Here is a 17,577-nt window from a genome sequence, read left to right as displayed (position 1 = left end):
GCAATGTGCAACAAAAAGAAGGGCAAAACCCTTTAAAGATGTGTTGTGTTTTAACAGGCCATGACACAGCCTTGGCATGTGCCAAGGGGGAAGGCAGAGGGAGCTGCCGGGGAAGCATGTAATATTTACCTTCCTGACACAGAAATATTCTTCCTGGGCCTGTCATCACTTCTCTTGAATAATTGCCGGGAGGAAAGCAAAGGGTTTCTACTGCTTCTGTAAGAGCAAACCAGTCTGCCTGCCAGCATCAATGGGGCAAGGCTGTCCCAATCTCCAGACACAGGGCTGGGTCTCAACTTGCTCAATAAGCTTTGAAGCAAAATACAGAGTGAGTAAGATGTAAGATATATGATGTAAGAGACAGAAGCTGGAGTTAAGGAAAAGAAGGAAGGAAGGAGGTGGATGAGACACCTCTATGAAGATTTCTTCCTGGAAGAAAGTGTCTTCATAAAGTCTAGAAAATAACCACTCGTTTGTGAATATGGGAAGGATGGAGGATGGGAGGATTCCCTTTGTGAATAAGGAGGGATATTTCAGATGGCTGAACTGCCATGCCAAGCACATACAGCTACACCACCCCTCAAATTGTCCTAGTCAGGACAGACAGACAGTATGATGCCTGCAAGTGTGCATCTCACTCCACTGTGTTGACAGTGTTACTGGAACCTGTGCACACATTTTAATGACTGACACAGTATAATGTTGTCAGGGCTGACCACATTTTCCATTCCAGAGGGAAAGGTGTGGCTAAGCACTGGGATTCTTTTGAGACCAAGCATCAAACCTGCCTATTGTTAAAAGTACTATTGGGAATAACCATCCTTCTTTCAATCTGTCTGGGGAGACTATTTATTTGGTAGTATGACAGATACAGTCACATCTTTCTCCACCAGATCCATTTTAAATCAGATCTGAAGAAACACTTCAAAAAATAAAATGAAGATGACAAACCTAGGCTCTCCAGCCAGGTGTCTAGATGCTTTTCTTTTGTTCATAGTGTTTTGCAGAGAATTCAGGAAAAAGGGAAAAGAAGGTAGGATTTTCTGATGGGCAAATGTATGTGTCTCAGCTTGGAGTGGCCACAGAGAGAATTCCTCTCTGCTTTTCACTGATTTGTCTGTAACAGGACAGGACAGTTAAATGTAAGAAGCAAATGTTTGTAGTGTAAAAGCATTGTTTGAATTCCTTTTCTTTTACAATTTTTTTCACGAGGAATGTACCCTTTGCATTACAGTGCAGGATAGGAATTAGCCTCCCCTTAAGAGCCACTAGAGAAGTGGTTCCTCAGTGTAAGGAAAAATGTGTGGATATTTATTTCAAACTGAATTTAGAAAACACCTTGTTTTAGACCAAATACATGGCTGTCAATGAAACTTACATATGGGTCCAGAGAAGATTTTTTTTGTCACTTATTTTATGCCTAGACCTGAGAGTTTTGATGGCACCTAATCAAAAATTTAAAAAAGGAAATTGGAAAAGAATGCAGGATAGAGAAAATAGTAGAGGTAGTTATGCATTTGGTAGAGGTACAGAGAGAGATAATGGTCCCTTTGCTACTAAAAGAAAATGGGTAGGCAAGGTTAAAAGGCATTGGAAGCAACACTGATTGCAATGTAATTTCTGGAAATGAAAATGGTTATGATTTTTATTGGCCTGTAGAAGAACTACATGGTAATAGTACTGCATCTGGTGAATCTCAAAAGGCAGCTGAGGAATAAAAGCATGAGGTGCTGCCAAATCACCTCCTTGGAAGCCATGATACCATCAATTCCACTGGGGATGCTTTTCAGACTTCCCTACAGGATGCTTTGCTTGGCCCTTCAGCCCATCAGCTCTGGAAAAGGTAGTAGGCACAGAAGTATTCATTTTAGGCTTTTACACTGTAAACACTAATGAGGATATTTTGCTCCCTTTCCCCCTCTGCTTCCCTTAGCCATTCATGGTCCCTGGCTGCAATGGAATCAGACACAGCCAGAAATGCAAGCAGCTGGTGCCACTGGCAGTGTGGATGGTGTTTGAGCAGACAGTGCCCCATCTCTCACCAAGCATCAACTCTGGTCTGATCTGCTGGGAGCAAAGCTCCTCTTTCCTCAGTGCCTGCAGTCCTCACTGCTGTGTGCCCGCTGGTGTGTGGAAGCAGATCTCTTTTACAGGCAGTGGTTCTCTTCCTCTCCATCTGTTTGCACACCGAGAAACAGGAGGAGAGCCTGTCTAATCTGACTTTACAACACTCCATCACTTGAGATAACCCACTGAAGTGTCCTTTCCACTAGAACTGGCATGCATGGGTAAAGTATGGAACTCCATAGATTTTATCCCAGTTCACACCATCACTATGTAAGCTTGGATACAAAGGGATAGTAGGAGAGAGAAAACATTGAATATTTTCATGGTTTAGTTCACTATTTTAACTTAATGGGAAATAAAAGACTTGTGTTTTAGAGATGTTTGTTCTTTATAAAAGGCATGAAAATGGCTGATGGTAAAAACTGTTAGGGAAAGATTTTCTGCTGGGAAAACAGAGGCTCTGCAAATCGATATATCTCCAGGGAAAGATCAATTCTTATGAAATTTTACGATCATGATAATATAAATTAAATACATTATGTTTACATTAATTTCTGCTTCTAGTTGGACCAACACCGTGCCTGATAGCACTTGCAACCAGAAAATACTCTTCCTTATTCTCCCCAATGAGCCAAGCTTTTTGTTTGATTTGCATCTCCCGCATGCACCAGAGTTTTGCATTGACAATGATTTGCTCTGATGAATCCCCAGAGTTTCAGCTGAACTCAGAAATGGGAATGGAAGGAAAGGGAAACCAAGAACCACATTACAAATAGGCATTAAAGAAGCTAAGGCATAGTGATAACAAAGTCAAGCTGAGCTAGATGTGCTGATATTGCCAGTTCCCTTTGATTTTAAGTAATTTAATTCTGAAAAAGCTATTAAATTCTTGATTGCTTGCTCTGAATCAGGTTGGGATTTAAGTTTGTGTACTTATATTTTGCTCAGACATATTTGACTGGTAACAGAAGAATCAACAAAAGAATGAGAGGGAGAATAAGTTCTGTAAATGGCATGACAAGAAGTGCAAGGAGCACTGCATGGCAAAGCCCTGATCAAGCACAGAAGAATAAAGAATTAAAGGGAAAACATGAAAGGACAAAACTTGGTTGATTTCAGTAGAAGTTTGCTTGTGATTGTCTTTCAAACTGTGTTGTGCACCACTGTCCTGCCTGATGTTGCCATGGAAGAGGGAAAGCTTCTCACACTCATATTTTTGACACCAGCACAGTGGGATTTCCTGACAGAATATAGACAGCTACTGAAATCCTCTTTCACTTGAACCTAAGGTGGCCCTTCTTAAGGGTTCACAATGGACAAAGAAGGGGACTTTGGATGAAAAGTCATCATCCCTTTCAGGAGCCATGGTGACACCTCTTTCTGACAGAAGAGGTATGACAAGCCATGTCTGGGAAGGTGACTGTATATAACAGTCCTGGGGGCTGAGGATGCCAGGGTGAAGTACAGGCTTTCTGTGATTCTCTGGCAAGGAGACTGCTGCTAACTGAGGAAACCTGGGGGTATGGAGCGTGGTGTCCTTCTTTTTTCGTGTTATAATATAGTCACTCTGTCATATATAACCTCTCTACCTTAATTAGGAATACTTCCTAATCCATGTTCTCTACTAAATATATTTCTCTAATATCTTGCTTGTTTAAATTCTAGTTTTATGATATTTTTTTCCCTCTGCTTTAATTAGAATATGTGATAAAGCTATTCAATGAAGTGGAGAACAGGTCTTATCAAATGAAAACTTATGAAGGCTGCTTTATGACAGAGACAGTTTGAGAAGTGATAAAATAATAATGCAAGTTCCTTCTTTTTCGACAGGCCAGATTTACCAGTACACCCCAGACACAACACTCCTCAACAGCCACACAAAACAGCTGTAAACCTGGATTAACCAGGCTGTTAAATTGAGTTTACAGCTGCTCTGCATCACCAGAATGGCCCAAAGCAGGCAGCACATACCGGTAGATACGGGCCTAATTGTACACTAATGAACAATGAAGTAGTTTAGGATGCAGTATTCACTTTGGCAAGAATGAAAAAGAAATTTTTATATAGAGCAGATATGTTAGAATTTATCCTGGTTTTGCTCAGGGGGGAAAATTCATCCTCTTTTATTCTGAATGAATTATAATTAAGAAAAGCATCAGAGATAAATTATTCAAGGTTAGAAATTTAAAAGAGATTTAAGAATACATCCACTCTTTCCAGATGTATCAATGCCTGCTCAGGCTGGAGTTACAACAAGTGGGATTCATAGTTTAATTATAAAATAATGGTCAAAAAAACCTGCTTAGGTAAGCATGTGTTTCCATTAGGGAAGAAAAATCATTACAGAAAACAAGATTAAAAGTTAATGTTGCAAATCTCATTGTCTCTATAACTTCATTAATGCTGGATAACTACTGTATAATTAGCATGGTGTTCACTGTAGAAATCTGTTAAAACAGTTGAAATTAAGTCCACCTGCTTAGTCTGTAGTTACCTTTAAAAAAAACCCAAAGATCAGAGTATTTTTCACTGCTTTAAGACAGTGGTTTTCCTCTGTAAACAAGGCTTATGGCCTTAAGGCATTCACCTTGCTGGGAATCCAACAGTCTTCGATATAATTTGACAAACACAGAAAGCAAAAAAACTCCAGATGACTGGTTCTCATTTGTATATGCAATGAATCATGCTTAAATTGCAGGGAAGAGCTGGGACAGGACAGCTCAGGAGTAGAGCAGCACATTTTCCTCTTCACCCTCACAAGCCTTTACCACCAGTAGTGCAAGACATGATCTGGAGACCTGGGCCCTCTGTGGTGAAGATTCCTGCATCACATACTTCTCCAGGACACTCTGGAAGCCAAGAGGGACCTGGCCTTTCAACTTGATTTACTTTGGGGACTCTGCCTTCCAAAATCTGTTTCCAAAGCGCAGTTGTCATTTAAGCAGAACTGAGCCTATTTTGGCCAGGCTAGGCACACTCTGACCCTGGGTACATTCGTGCAGCCAGGGGCAGGCTGAGGTGAGCAGAGCTTTGTGTGCTGAGCCTTAGCCCACATCCATACAGACACCCAAGGCTGTGCCTGCTGTGCAGCAGCCCAAATCCCACCTCTCAGCTGGGTGGTGGTTAGCTTAGGCCAAGGGCTGTGCTCACCAGGAGCACGTGGCTTCCCCTTCACAGCTGAGCAGCATCCAGCTGGCCCAGAGCACGAGCACGGAGGGATGATGTTCACCTGCGAAACACCGTGTAAAATACACCAGTAAAATGTTACATTCACTTTGAAAACACATTGTCCCAAGAGGGTTAAAAAATACACCAGTTTAAAGAAAAACCAAGGAAAATCTGATCTTCCGGTTGTGAGATATTTGACCTTTTTCATTCCCAAGTGCTGAGCATCCCACACACTTTCAGTGACAATAATAGCAGTAACAGTAATAAGAGGAAATCAAAACCCAAAACAAAAGGCAGACCTGAACTCAAAATACTAAGAAGGTATTCTGAAAATTATGCACCTACAAGACACAATTTAGGAAATCATACTTAACCAGTGGAAATAGAAAAAGGGAGGAAAACCTCATGGAAAAAAAAGGAAAAAACTATTCCAAAAAGCCTTTTGTTGCTGAAGCTACAAAAGCAAATGATGAATCAGATTGTGGCATGTCATTAGAAGGAAATGTCTCTTCCCAATGAAAATGGCTTTTATCCAACTCAAAAATACAATTTTTGTGTTGTATTTAATGGAAATCTCACTTCTTAGGGAAAAAATATGCACAAAAAATACATTTCCAGAGCCAATAGAAAACCTTTTGATAAAAGCAACTACTTCAAGCAAGCAAAAAGCTTGTGGACACATTCATAAAAGACAATATTACAATAATAGAATATGGTTGTTTAATAGATGCACACTACTACTGCTTCCCTTTTTTACAGTGCCCAAGAGATACTTTATTATAATAAATCCAGTCAAGTCCAAATAGGAAGATACTGCTAACATATATGTGTAATTCTCTGACCATAATCCCACAGGAAGTATATTGCTGCATGTCCTTACAGACCAGTCTCTCAGTTAGCATAAAAATTTGTCACCACCTTGATCTCAAAAGAATGAGCCCAGATTATACACAAGGAGGATCTGGACCCGTATTTATTGTGAGTCTCTTTTAGTGCTTCATTATTATCTGCATGGATGAGCAGATCAACTGGGTATCTCAGTCTGGGAGGATAAATATACTTGTATGTGATATATCTAGGAGGAAGGGTGGATGTTTTTCTGGATGCCTGCTCCCAGAGACTAAATTGGTTTATGGAGGAGTCTTCTGGTTCTCATTCAGGGGACAGTTAACTTTTGGGTCAGATTCCAGGTGTTTTTGGGAACAGTTTGGCTTCTGGAAGTAAGATCTTGACATAACAGACAGGGAACAGAAGGAAAAAAAGGAGAAATAGATTACAGGGTGTTAGTTCATTCCCAAATTAGGGCTAGGTATCTGGGGCTTCCAGGCAGGGGCAGCCACAATTTGAGCTGCCCACAAAAGGCCATGGCTGAGCTCTCCTTCACTGCTCACTGGGGCAAAAGGGTGACCCAAGCCTGATGTGCACTGGATGCTCGATAACTCCATCCCCAGCCACCCAGGGCATTGAGGAAAGTCAAGCACATGTCAGTTTATCCCTGTATATGCTTTCATGGAAATGTGTGTCCTGGGGGATAGGGGATCCTCATCCCCTGCTGTAACAGCATGCACTTATGCATTTATGTCAGTGCATTGGTACCAGATGGGGCTCTCAGTCCAACCATTCTCCACTTAATCCATATTCTTAAAGACTATTCAGCATTGGGTAAGGCACTGAAATATTTCAGGATCTGTGTCTCAAGATCAAGATGGGGTCAAGATGGCTCAAGGTGAGCTTTACACTGATTTAAAACAACCTGGAGGACATTAACTCTGAGTGTGCAGGACAACAACCAGCTATTCCCTCCCTTGGTCTAACTTCTTTAAAGAAGTTGTTTTTCATGCATCCATCACGTGTGAATGTAAATCTTTAAACTCACCTCCGAAATGTCTGAAAGTGGCCTTTTGTGGGAGCAGATCACTGGATAACTCATCTGATCTGTTATAACCATATTTCATGTGTTATAACTAACACAAAAATAATGCTGGTGTCCCGCCCGTCTGTACATCAAAAGCTAGGAAGATGCAAAATAGAAACTGAGTGAGACTCCTCTAAAAGAAGTGCTAGTGATCAGCCAAATAGGGACTAATAACAGGCAAACCAGGAAGCCCACATGTGACCCCAGGAATATACCAGATCTAGTGGCAAAATAAGTCCTATCAAGATTTCTAAGAACATATTCTTTCTCAAGAATGAAGAAAAAAATCAATACCACAGATTTAATTGAAACCATTGATAGAAAATCTACTGTGAGCAGAAACAAATAGATACATGGCACAAAAGCCAAAGGTTGGACAAGGTAGATTACTGGTCTTCCCCCTTCTAAATTAACTTGTTTTCTACATTCCTTTAAACACGAAGCTGCAAACTATACAAGGTGATTTTGCCAAAATGCAACTTAGAAAAAAGATCTCTGTTGCACACAGTTAAATGTGTTTGGTTTGTTCACACTAATGCTATGTCTGATTTGCAATATAACCTCTTGAAATGGGTTGGAAAGTGGAAAAATAATAACAAATATGTTATTTTCTTATGTAAAGAAAAAAATACATTTCTTACACTATTTTGCTGCAATAATTCCTGGTTAAAGATCACCTTTTGTTAAAACATTACTTATGAAAAAACTTGGGAAGAGTTTTGAGGGATTTTGTTTCTTCATTTTAAGTTTGGATAAATGACTTTCTTTAAAAACAAGATTTTCTAATAGTTCAGCTTCTATGGAAAAACCCGTTGTCAATCTAATCTAGTTTCTGATAAAAGCAAGCAAGCAGGTTAACTTCACTGAAGGGATTTCTCTCATAAATGAAACATTGAGCATTTTTTAGGTACGACAGTCCTCAAAAATCCCTGCATTATGAACTTTAATCCATGTCTTGAAAGTCAGATACACTTAGGAAGGAAAGTCCTCCTGAACTGCTATGACAATATGCTAAACACCTCATAATGAGACCTAAAAGATTTTTGTTGGGTTTTGTTGCAGAGGTAACATTAACTTTCTTAATTAATAAGAAAAAAACAAGAAAGGATCACTTTTATATATATATATTTGTTGCTAAATAAAGCATGATTTATGAATAGAAAGAATGATGGAATTTATGCCATTGTAGATATAATCCATGGAGTCTGGTGTATCATATTTGTCAACAAAGATTTGAGACCATTACTGCTACATCCAAGTGAGTTCTGAAAAAGCAATGCATCCATGTTTTCTGTATATTCTCTATAAATATGCATCTGTGTTTAGACAGGCATATATATATGTGTGTGTATCTACAGACATATCTACACTGGAAAAAGGAAATAAATGTACCAATATAGTGAGAAATATATCTTAAAAACAAATAGCCAGAACTTATGTTTCCCCCTTGGACAACCTGGAGAGCATTGGAGAAATTTGGTTTCTTGTCAGGTTTCTGCTCTGATTTGCCTCCAGAGCACAGGATGGACACCTGTCTCCTCTTACTTTACCAGGTCCTGGCAGAGATTGCACATCTCCTATCACTAGGTCCCTTATGCTGAGGAACCACAGCAGGGTGACAGCAATCCCCTCTATAGTCATCATGTCTTGCGCATATATGTGGAGACAGAGAGCAGTGCTGAAAGCCACAAAAATAGGCCGTGCTGCATAAAACAGCTTTTTTGGAGTATATGCTTCTAAACTTCAGCTTGAATATCAGTCTCACAGCTGCAAAACTCTCTGTCTCAGGCCCTTCTAGGGCTAGAAGTGAATCCTGAGTGTCTTTGATATTATCCCCTTCCTGTCGTAGGAAATATTTTCTTCCTTTTCTTGAGATCTACAGATAATGCAACTCATACATAAATGGAGTTTGACGGTTTTCCAGGACTCTTGCTTGGTCTTCTGACACTAGGACTACTACATCTTTAGGGAGAAATATAGGCATTTGCTCAAGAAAGGAAATAAATCTGTGGAAGGTCAGAATGCGACAAAGAGGGAAAAAGACATCAGTTTGAACCTGCTCAAAAGTTTGGGTGTTGAATGAAGTTTCTGGAGAAGACAGTAGCAGGCAGATAAACTTCTTGAAACCACTATATTAACATTTCTAACTGGAAAGGTCTCACCTACTAGACTTCCTAGTGACAGATGAAATCAAATAACACATACATTACAAATGTATGTAGATATGTGCATCAATCAAAAAACAGTGGAAATTTTCCACCCTTTTGTCTTTCTCTGTTACAGCAAGAGACAACAGAGAAATGAGGCAATCGATCATAGCTTTTACACTCAGAGTCCTAAGGCTTGCAGGACGCTCTGCAATTTGTGATTTGACCTCTTGGTACCTTTCTCTTTCTGAGGTTCCCACAGAAAAAAAATTATGTGCCAATGAAGAATGACACAAGATTTATCTTGTTTGACTGGCTAGGTCACAACAACAGTTTGGGTTATTCTATAGCCATATGTGGTGGCTGGGAAAGATATAGTGAGGATGTGTGGAAATTACTTCCTACAAGCATCACCTGGAAAGCCACAAAACACACCTAGGTCTATCAGATTGAGGATCAGGTGATCCATAATACAGCAGCAAGCACAACAACATAAATATCTTGGATTAAAGGAAGCAAAAACCAATCTGAGTAACAGTGGGTAGCACCCTGCACTGTGATTGTGTCCACTGCACTGCTCCAGTACATGCAACATGTATGGTGCTACAAGACTCATGCCATAGTTTCCATGCCACTGCCACCTGGCTGCCGGAAAAGGAATGGTCAAATTCGGCAACCAGGACAGACTGGCCTTGGGTCTGGCTAGTCCTTAGTTCTTCAGTGTGTTTGCTGAGCTCCCTGGCTGGTGCTGGTTTGGCCTGCAAAGTGCTGCAATGTGCTCTGGGAGATGAACCAAGGCACTCACTGCTGGCCCAGGATCAAGAGCTGGGAGTACATGTTTGTGCACCTGTTCATTCAGCATCCTCTGCACCTGCATCTCCAACTAGCTCATTACTGTTGCTTAATCAGCCCTTGGTTCTCCCTGGACAGCAATACCTTGTGTACCAGCCTCTTTCCAGGGCAACTTACAGGCATTCTGTAGACCTGGTAGTTCTCTGATAACAATAACCTTCGTGTTGTTGGATAAGCCTGAGACGTAGATTGCAAGAGATATTGACTTACACACTAGGAAGGCAGAAGTGGGAATCACAGAGGGCTAATGTACTCTTCTTATCTGTCCATCTTTGCTCTTCCTGGCAGGTCATATATTTATTTGCTGGGTAGAACTGTATATAATAAATCCTGCCACATCCAGCAGTTGATGCGTTGCCCCCACGCACACACACACTCACCTCACTCACTGCCCTGCTATTTGCTTCTGATTTATGGTCTGCTGGCAATCCACATGGAATGGGATTGAAAATGTTGCACTGAGTGGATTAATTATAGACCACTAGATTTATAGGCCATCTACTGTATTTAAAAATAATTGAACTGTGAAATTATTAAGTTAACTGACAATTTCTGTAAGTTGAGGATTAGGTAATTACAAATGGCAATTATAGAAGAACAAAAGTATATTAAGCAGCACTGGCAAGAATAAAAAATTTCCAGTACTTCAGAGGTCTGTTTTTAACTTCAGTGTGTATGAGCTCTCATCAAACCAATGAATCCAAACAAGGTATGAATCTTCAAGAAGGAAGAATTAAAATAGTATCAAATGTATTAAAAAAATATATTCATTTCTGAGAAAGCAATACTGAAAATCAGGCTAATAATGAAATAAAACTAAATAAGAAATATTGGGGAAATAGGCAAAAGTGGGAAATTGCAAATACTAAAGAAAATACTTGTGTTAAAATAGTTATATGACAAATATGGAGACATACATGGACAAATAGATTCAGTGCATCATTTTTAGAAAGAAGTTTTAATAATACAGGATGGGGCAAAGAAGATAATTTGTACAGTGGCCTGTAATGAAATCCATGATTCTGGTCACTGTAAGAAGAAAACATTACAATAGCATGTTAAGCAGAAAAAAATAATTAGAAAAGCTCAGATGATCTTTAACTGTAATGAAGGACTGAGTACTGAAGTCACAAATATACTCTGCTAAAAATGTGAATACAGAGAGAATATTGTTGCAGACCTAAGTGTTTTCTTCTCCTTTGTATTTCACCAAATAAAACTGGTGACATTTCTGACTCTCAGACACATTTACTGTGCAGTGAAAGATATGGAAGAAGTCTCCTAAATGTCACCTCAAAAAAAACCCCTAGGTAATTACACTTCCCTGAGAAGACAAAACCTTGGCCATTGGTGAGACACTCTAACATTTCAGGGGCACAGAAAAGGGAATATACAGAAAAATCTTCCCAGGACATGGTTCAGACAAAGTGTTTGTATTCAATAATGTCAACAACAGGCTTCCCATCTGCTTCAGGAGGAAGAAGAGATTAATAAAAGAAACTTTTACCAAGACAGAGTTAATCCCCAGTTCCCACCCCTGTTGCTGTGGAAATGGCAGACTGCAACAGGGTCCATGTGGTTCATCAGCCACTTGCCCCAGCGCCCTGTGCTGGTGGTGGTACCTCAGGGACATGGCAAGGTCTGTCCTTCTGACCCTGCTCTTCCACCCTCTTTCTCCCAAAGTCTATTCATCACTTGGCCCAGTGCTGATGGCCCTCTCTTATGCCAGTATTTTTTTAACAGCATCTCTAGCCAAGGACTGCCCACAAGACAGCATCACAAAAACCTTGTTGACCAGCTTGAGAACAGAGCTAGTCAAAACTCAGAACTCTGTATTTCTTGGAAATGGTAATACTTTGCAAAAAAAAAAAAAAACAAAAAAAAAAAAAAAAAAAAAAAAAAAAAAAAAAAAAAAACAAAAAAAAAAAACCTGAAGTGAATTACAGAAATAATACCAGTGTAGTATAGATTTCCATTTCAAATTACCTCAAGTTCCATTCATCACTTCCAAAAAAAATTCTGGTTTCTTTCCATGTATATATTGATTTTATACAGTTTTACAATAGTGTGTGCATGCTGCATGTCATATGTTTTTTTTTTATATATATTGCACCTCTTATGTTTATTTTATAGTTAAATTATCAAAAGGCTTTATCTATAATGATATCATAATATCATGATATAATGATTGATATAAGAATGATTTACCATCTTCTTTTCAGGCTCAAAATATCTTCTGCCTTGTTGTATTGACAGCTTGTGTGATAATCAAAGCTTTTTCTCTAAGAAAAACCTTTTCAAGGATAGTTTCCTAATAGCCTGTAAAAATTTCATTTATCCTGTCAAGTAATTATTCACAGAACTAGTATTATGAAATCGATGTGACATGATCAAGGGGAGAAATGAGGCTCATATCTGGGCCACATCTCCCCAGTGATTTGAAAAAGCCTGATATGTGGAGCCCTCTCTATGCTTACCAAGTTCAGCAGGAGCAGAAGGGCTTCAGCAGCATTAGAGGCACTCAGTGTCTCCCAGGATCAGCCCTCCCAGCTCAAGGAAGAGTCAGGTATCTCTTGATGTACCTGAAAGAGGTTCTTTAACACTTCCTTATAACAAAATCCTGAAAGTGCAGTAGATTGTGAAAAAACCTGTCATAAGCAGTAAACCATATAGAATAGTGTAAATTGACTAGTCATGGGGAAAAACACCCCACACCTAACAAGAGAACACTCAGGAAAATGGATTGCTGCCCTAACTTCAGAAACCTACTGAGCAGCCTGTGAATTGTCTGTACAGTTCCTTGGTATGGTGTTTTTAAAAACAAAAACCAAGATAAATTTTCTCATAACCATTTGCACTGTTTTTATGGTATCATTAGAATATACCTTTGGAGCAGAAATCTCACTGTGAAAGTACATAGCATTATTTTCTAATAATTTTTCTATTATTTTCATCTGCTGTGCATTTTTTACTATATATTATGTATGTTTGCTTTCCCCACTGGTGCATAACAATGGTAATGGCTGATCTGTACAGTACAACCAGCAGCCTGTGCAAAATTTCATAGATGCACTTTTTAGTGTGCATTGAAGGATGAATGGAGGCATCACAGATGTTTGAATGTGATTTATCTTCATTTTATCTCTTAAAGAAATTCAAACACCCTTTCTGTCTAGCATGATAATTTGTTTAGTGAAATGTGCATTTGGTAATGATAACAAGGGAGTTTAACCTAAGGTACTGCACACTGCACTCCAAAGAAGTGACTCTTTAAAGTGTGCTTGTATAAACTGAGAATTTAAACTCTCAGTCCATGTGAACAGCTCCTCTAATATTGTGTTTGCATTAGAGGAAAAGTTTTAGGACATCCCTAGGAAACTAATCCCCAGGAGGCCTGAAATTCAGAGGAGGCTAATATGTCTGCACCTTTGATCCACTCTCCACACAGCAAAGCCAGACAGGATTATGTCAAAGCCTTTAACAAAAATACGTGGAGAATTTTAAACCCAGAAGTATCTGCAGTACTAGAATCCAGGATCCCTTTCATGAGGTCTTCTTATGTAATATATCTGACTTATACACATGCAAATCAGTTTGCAGGGATGACAGGAGTAAATGTCACTAAAAGTCTCTGAGTAAGCTTCATGCTCTGCCATGTAGCAGACACTGCTGAAGTATGTCAAAGGGTTAATTTGAGGAAGAGCAGCATGTTTTCACTGTTTTACCTTTGTCTGTCTCCCCGAAATTGCTAAATATACTGCAAGTTTAAAAGTTTAACCAGTTCATAAGTTTAAAAGTTCATATACTGCTTACCTCAATTTCTCAAGGCAAGAAAATATCTATAAAATGTATTTTAAAAGCCTGAAAAATCTGTCTGAATTAAGTTCTTTTGCAAAAATTTGATTCACTCACAATACAATGCATAGTTTGCTGTTTATTGACAGCCAGCTCAGTGTCTGCACAATATCAAAGTCATACTTACTGATGAGCAGGTTAGTTCAGCAGAGCAACTCACCTGTGGTAAGATTAGAAACACTACTAATTTCCAGAGGTATGTTTTGACTAGCAGCAATAGAGGAATGTTTCAAGAAAAACTTGTCTTTCCAGTGAGAGAGACCACTATATCATTTAATTGCATTTGAAGAGGTTTTAAACGACAGGTTTTGTTCTGAGTAGGTGGTGACAGTACTGCAGAGTTTCACAAGATGACTGTGGTAAATGCAGCAGCAAAGGCAAAGACTGCTTAATAGACAAGGAACCTCAGCACCTATTATTACCATTCTTCCGAGAAGTAGGATTTCCTTAAAGCAATTTCATATTTCAAGGGGTCTTAGTCAGTATTCAAAAAAATTGTATTTAGAACTTAACAGAACAAGATCTACAGACACAGCCCTGGAGATTCCAGTTAATGTAATGGAAATTGGCTGTGAATGTCTAAAGAAATATGTTTGAAGATCTCACTGCCACTATAGAAATGAAAAGTCAAGCCTACTTAGCACTTCAGCTTCGTGTCATAATTATTTTTTCTTGTCCAGCTTTAAGTTCATATGATCTATCTTTTCTGTAGGGATCAGAAATTTTTTTTCCACAGTCATCCCTCAAGATGGATATTTCAGATTCTCAGAAAAGCCCTCCATAGCTCCCGGAAACCATGTCATTCAGGTAGCCAAGGGAGCCAACCTGATGTCCATTTCACATTTCACTAGTGACATTCTGCTGTAAGACCAGTCTCATTTGAAGCCAGCTCTAAATGATTTTGCTTCTCTGTGCAGGTCAATGGATAACTAAATGCCTGTGAAATAATACCATGGCAGCAAGGTAATACTCCTATATTTCCTTTAATGACAGTTTTTGTTTTTCATTGCCACTCTACCCCATTAATCCCACTCTGAGAGCTGAAAAACGAGGTTCCATATATCCAGGTAATGGGTTGCATGTTTTCAAGGTCTCCTCCACATCCAAGTCTTTCTAACTCTTGAAGAACCATTACCAAAGTTCCTGAATTCTTTCTCATCTTACACAATGTTACAAAGCACTTTATATCTCAATGAATTCCTAATAAGGGTTGCTCTCCACCTTCTATATGCCAGCCCCGAGGTCTGCTGAGTAACAGGATACAAAGTCAGCTTGCTCTACACTTGCAAGCTCTAACAAGGAAAAACACATGCACATTAGATCTTACTCTTGTTGGATTACAAAGTAGAATTTATTCTACTGAAGTTATACTAGACAAACAAGTTTCTTCTCAGAAGGAAACAATTCTATTCTCACCACATGGCTCTGGACCTGTGTTCTGTCTCACTGCCATCCAACTCAGGACTGAGCCCAGACTTTGACCCAATGTTGGCCAGGTTGGATGACCTAGAGTTGTTCTGCTCAAACTCACTTGCAATCTCTGTTGGGGGATCTTATTTTTAATGGCACTGCAGCCCAGCTCCACCCTGCTTTGAAGCTTCCCACCATTCCTGGGGAGCTTGAAGGAGTCCTGGGGCAATGATGCTAGCAGGCCCTCCCCTTTCATCCACAGCTGATCCCTCACTTCATAAATGCCTGTAAAGTAATCTCAGAGTGTGGTGGAAAAGGAGTTTGCAGCAGTCTGAACATAGATGTGTCATCCAGTGTGGTGTGGGATTTGTCAGAGGCATCTTATTCTTAGATGGAACACCAGCAACTTTTCCTTCAGAATAGCTGCATGCTCTCTCTTGCAGTCTGCTCTGAAGTTATTAAAAGTTTTTACTTCCCCCTCATCCTTGAATTTTATATGACTAGGATTTTTGGTAGCAAGTTTGACCCTTGTTTCTATGAGCATGCCATTCATGTTTACCTCAGAAAGCCCTGCCTGGACTTGTTTAGAAGAGTATGTAACAAATCAGATGAAGTCTGTGTGACAGGGCAAAAGAGAATAAATCACTTTAAGAGCATAAATCAGCCTCCTGCCGCTTGTCCTTCTAGAGGTTAAAGACAAAGTGACAAGCAAAGAGGACAGAGATTAAGGAACAGAGTAGCTAAGCTGCCTTGCAAGAAGTTTATAATCTTTTGGTAATTTATCACCAATAGTGGGGTCTGATCTGCAAACACCTAAAAGAACTGCTGTTCCTCACACTTTTGCCCAAATGGAGCAAAATACAGAAGTGTCTTGGAGCTGTGAAAATGGACAGGGATCTTGAAATATCCCAACATACCAGCTGGGATAATTCAGATAAAAGTTTTTGCACAGATAGGTTTTTAGCTTTGAATAATAGGAGATGGGAAACTTGGAGTTTCTTCTGCCCCCTTTTTTTGTTTGTTTGTTTGTTTAATTATTTCTATTTAAAAAAATCTTATTATTCAACACAAGATTACTCAGCATCCATTAATGTACTTTCCTGGCATAGAAATTTGCAGAAGAAAAGTAATTCATTGTGAATAAGAAAGCACTATTTTTAGGCATTCAAGTAGGGCAGGTTACACAGGTGTCTCCCAGCCAGAAGTAAAATCTTGCTGTTCCTGGCCCATGGCACAGTCATTTTACACTGCTCCATCAACCTAAAGCAGACTTAAAACTTAATTCATCCAACTTTAAAGAAGCACTGCAGGCTTTGCAGTGTTGCCATTTTAGGTTCCATGCTGCAAGACCCCCAGCCAATGGCAGCGTGTGCAGACTCCTAGCAGGAGTCTGCAGCACGCACCAGCTGCTCCAAGCATAAGCTGTGCCAGTGCTCTCCAGCACAGCCCGGAGCAGACTGGTGGTCAGAAGACCACGTACAATGCCCTTTTTGGTCACTACTGAGGACTGGGCCCCATCATTCTTATTCAGAGTGAGTTACAGGCCAGAACAGAATGTTCTTCTCAGGGTTGCTCCTGACAGCACCGCACATCCAGTGTGTGGTAGTCATTGCACACACATGTGATACACTCAGCCCTTTATAACAATTAACCTACCCAACTGACCCATTCCTTACATTATTTAAGTTAGTTTTCTGAGCAAATGGTAATTCGCTCTAACATTCACCAGCTTTTTAGGATTTTCAGATGTGGCCATTGCTAAAACCCACCAAAGCCACCACTTCTCCATGAAACATTTGTGTCCCCTGCTGGAAGGATCAGCAAAGCTCCATCTGTGGGGAGTGAAGGTTGCTGCTGCAGGGAAAGGACAGCGGCACAGGGACAGGAAGAGAGAAGAAGGAGGATTCTTGAGCTTAGTCCACAGTCATAAGACTGTACATCAGGCTTTCCCTGGAAATGTTCTAAGGGAGTTCAAGATGCAGGGCTTTGCCAGTCAAAATCAACTTTACCTCATGCACGAGGGTGCTCAGCTTATCTGGTCTCTCGGAAAAGATATTATGGTCTTTCAAAACAAGCAAACTGCTTTTTAAGATCATACAATACCTGGAGTGTTCTCTTTCTTAGCAACTTTGGTCCTGTGCCAGCAGGATCAGTGTGTCTTTG

The sequence above is a fragment of the Vidua macroura genome, chromosome 3 (genome assembly GCF_024509145.1).
Source record: "Vidua macroura isolate BioBank_ID:100142 chromosome 3, ASM2450914v1, whole genome shotgun sequence".
In the NCBI taxonomy this organism is placed as follows: Eukaryota; Metazoa; Chordata; class Aves; order Passeriformes; family Viduidae; genus Vidua; species Vidua macroura.
This window is presented reverse-complemented; position numbering follows the sequence as displayed.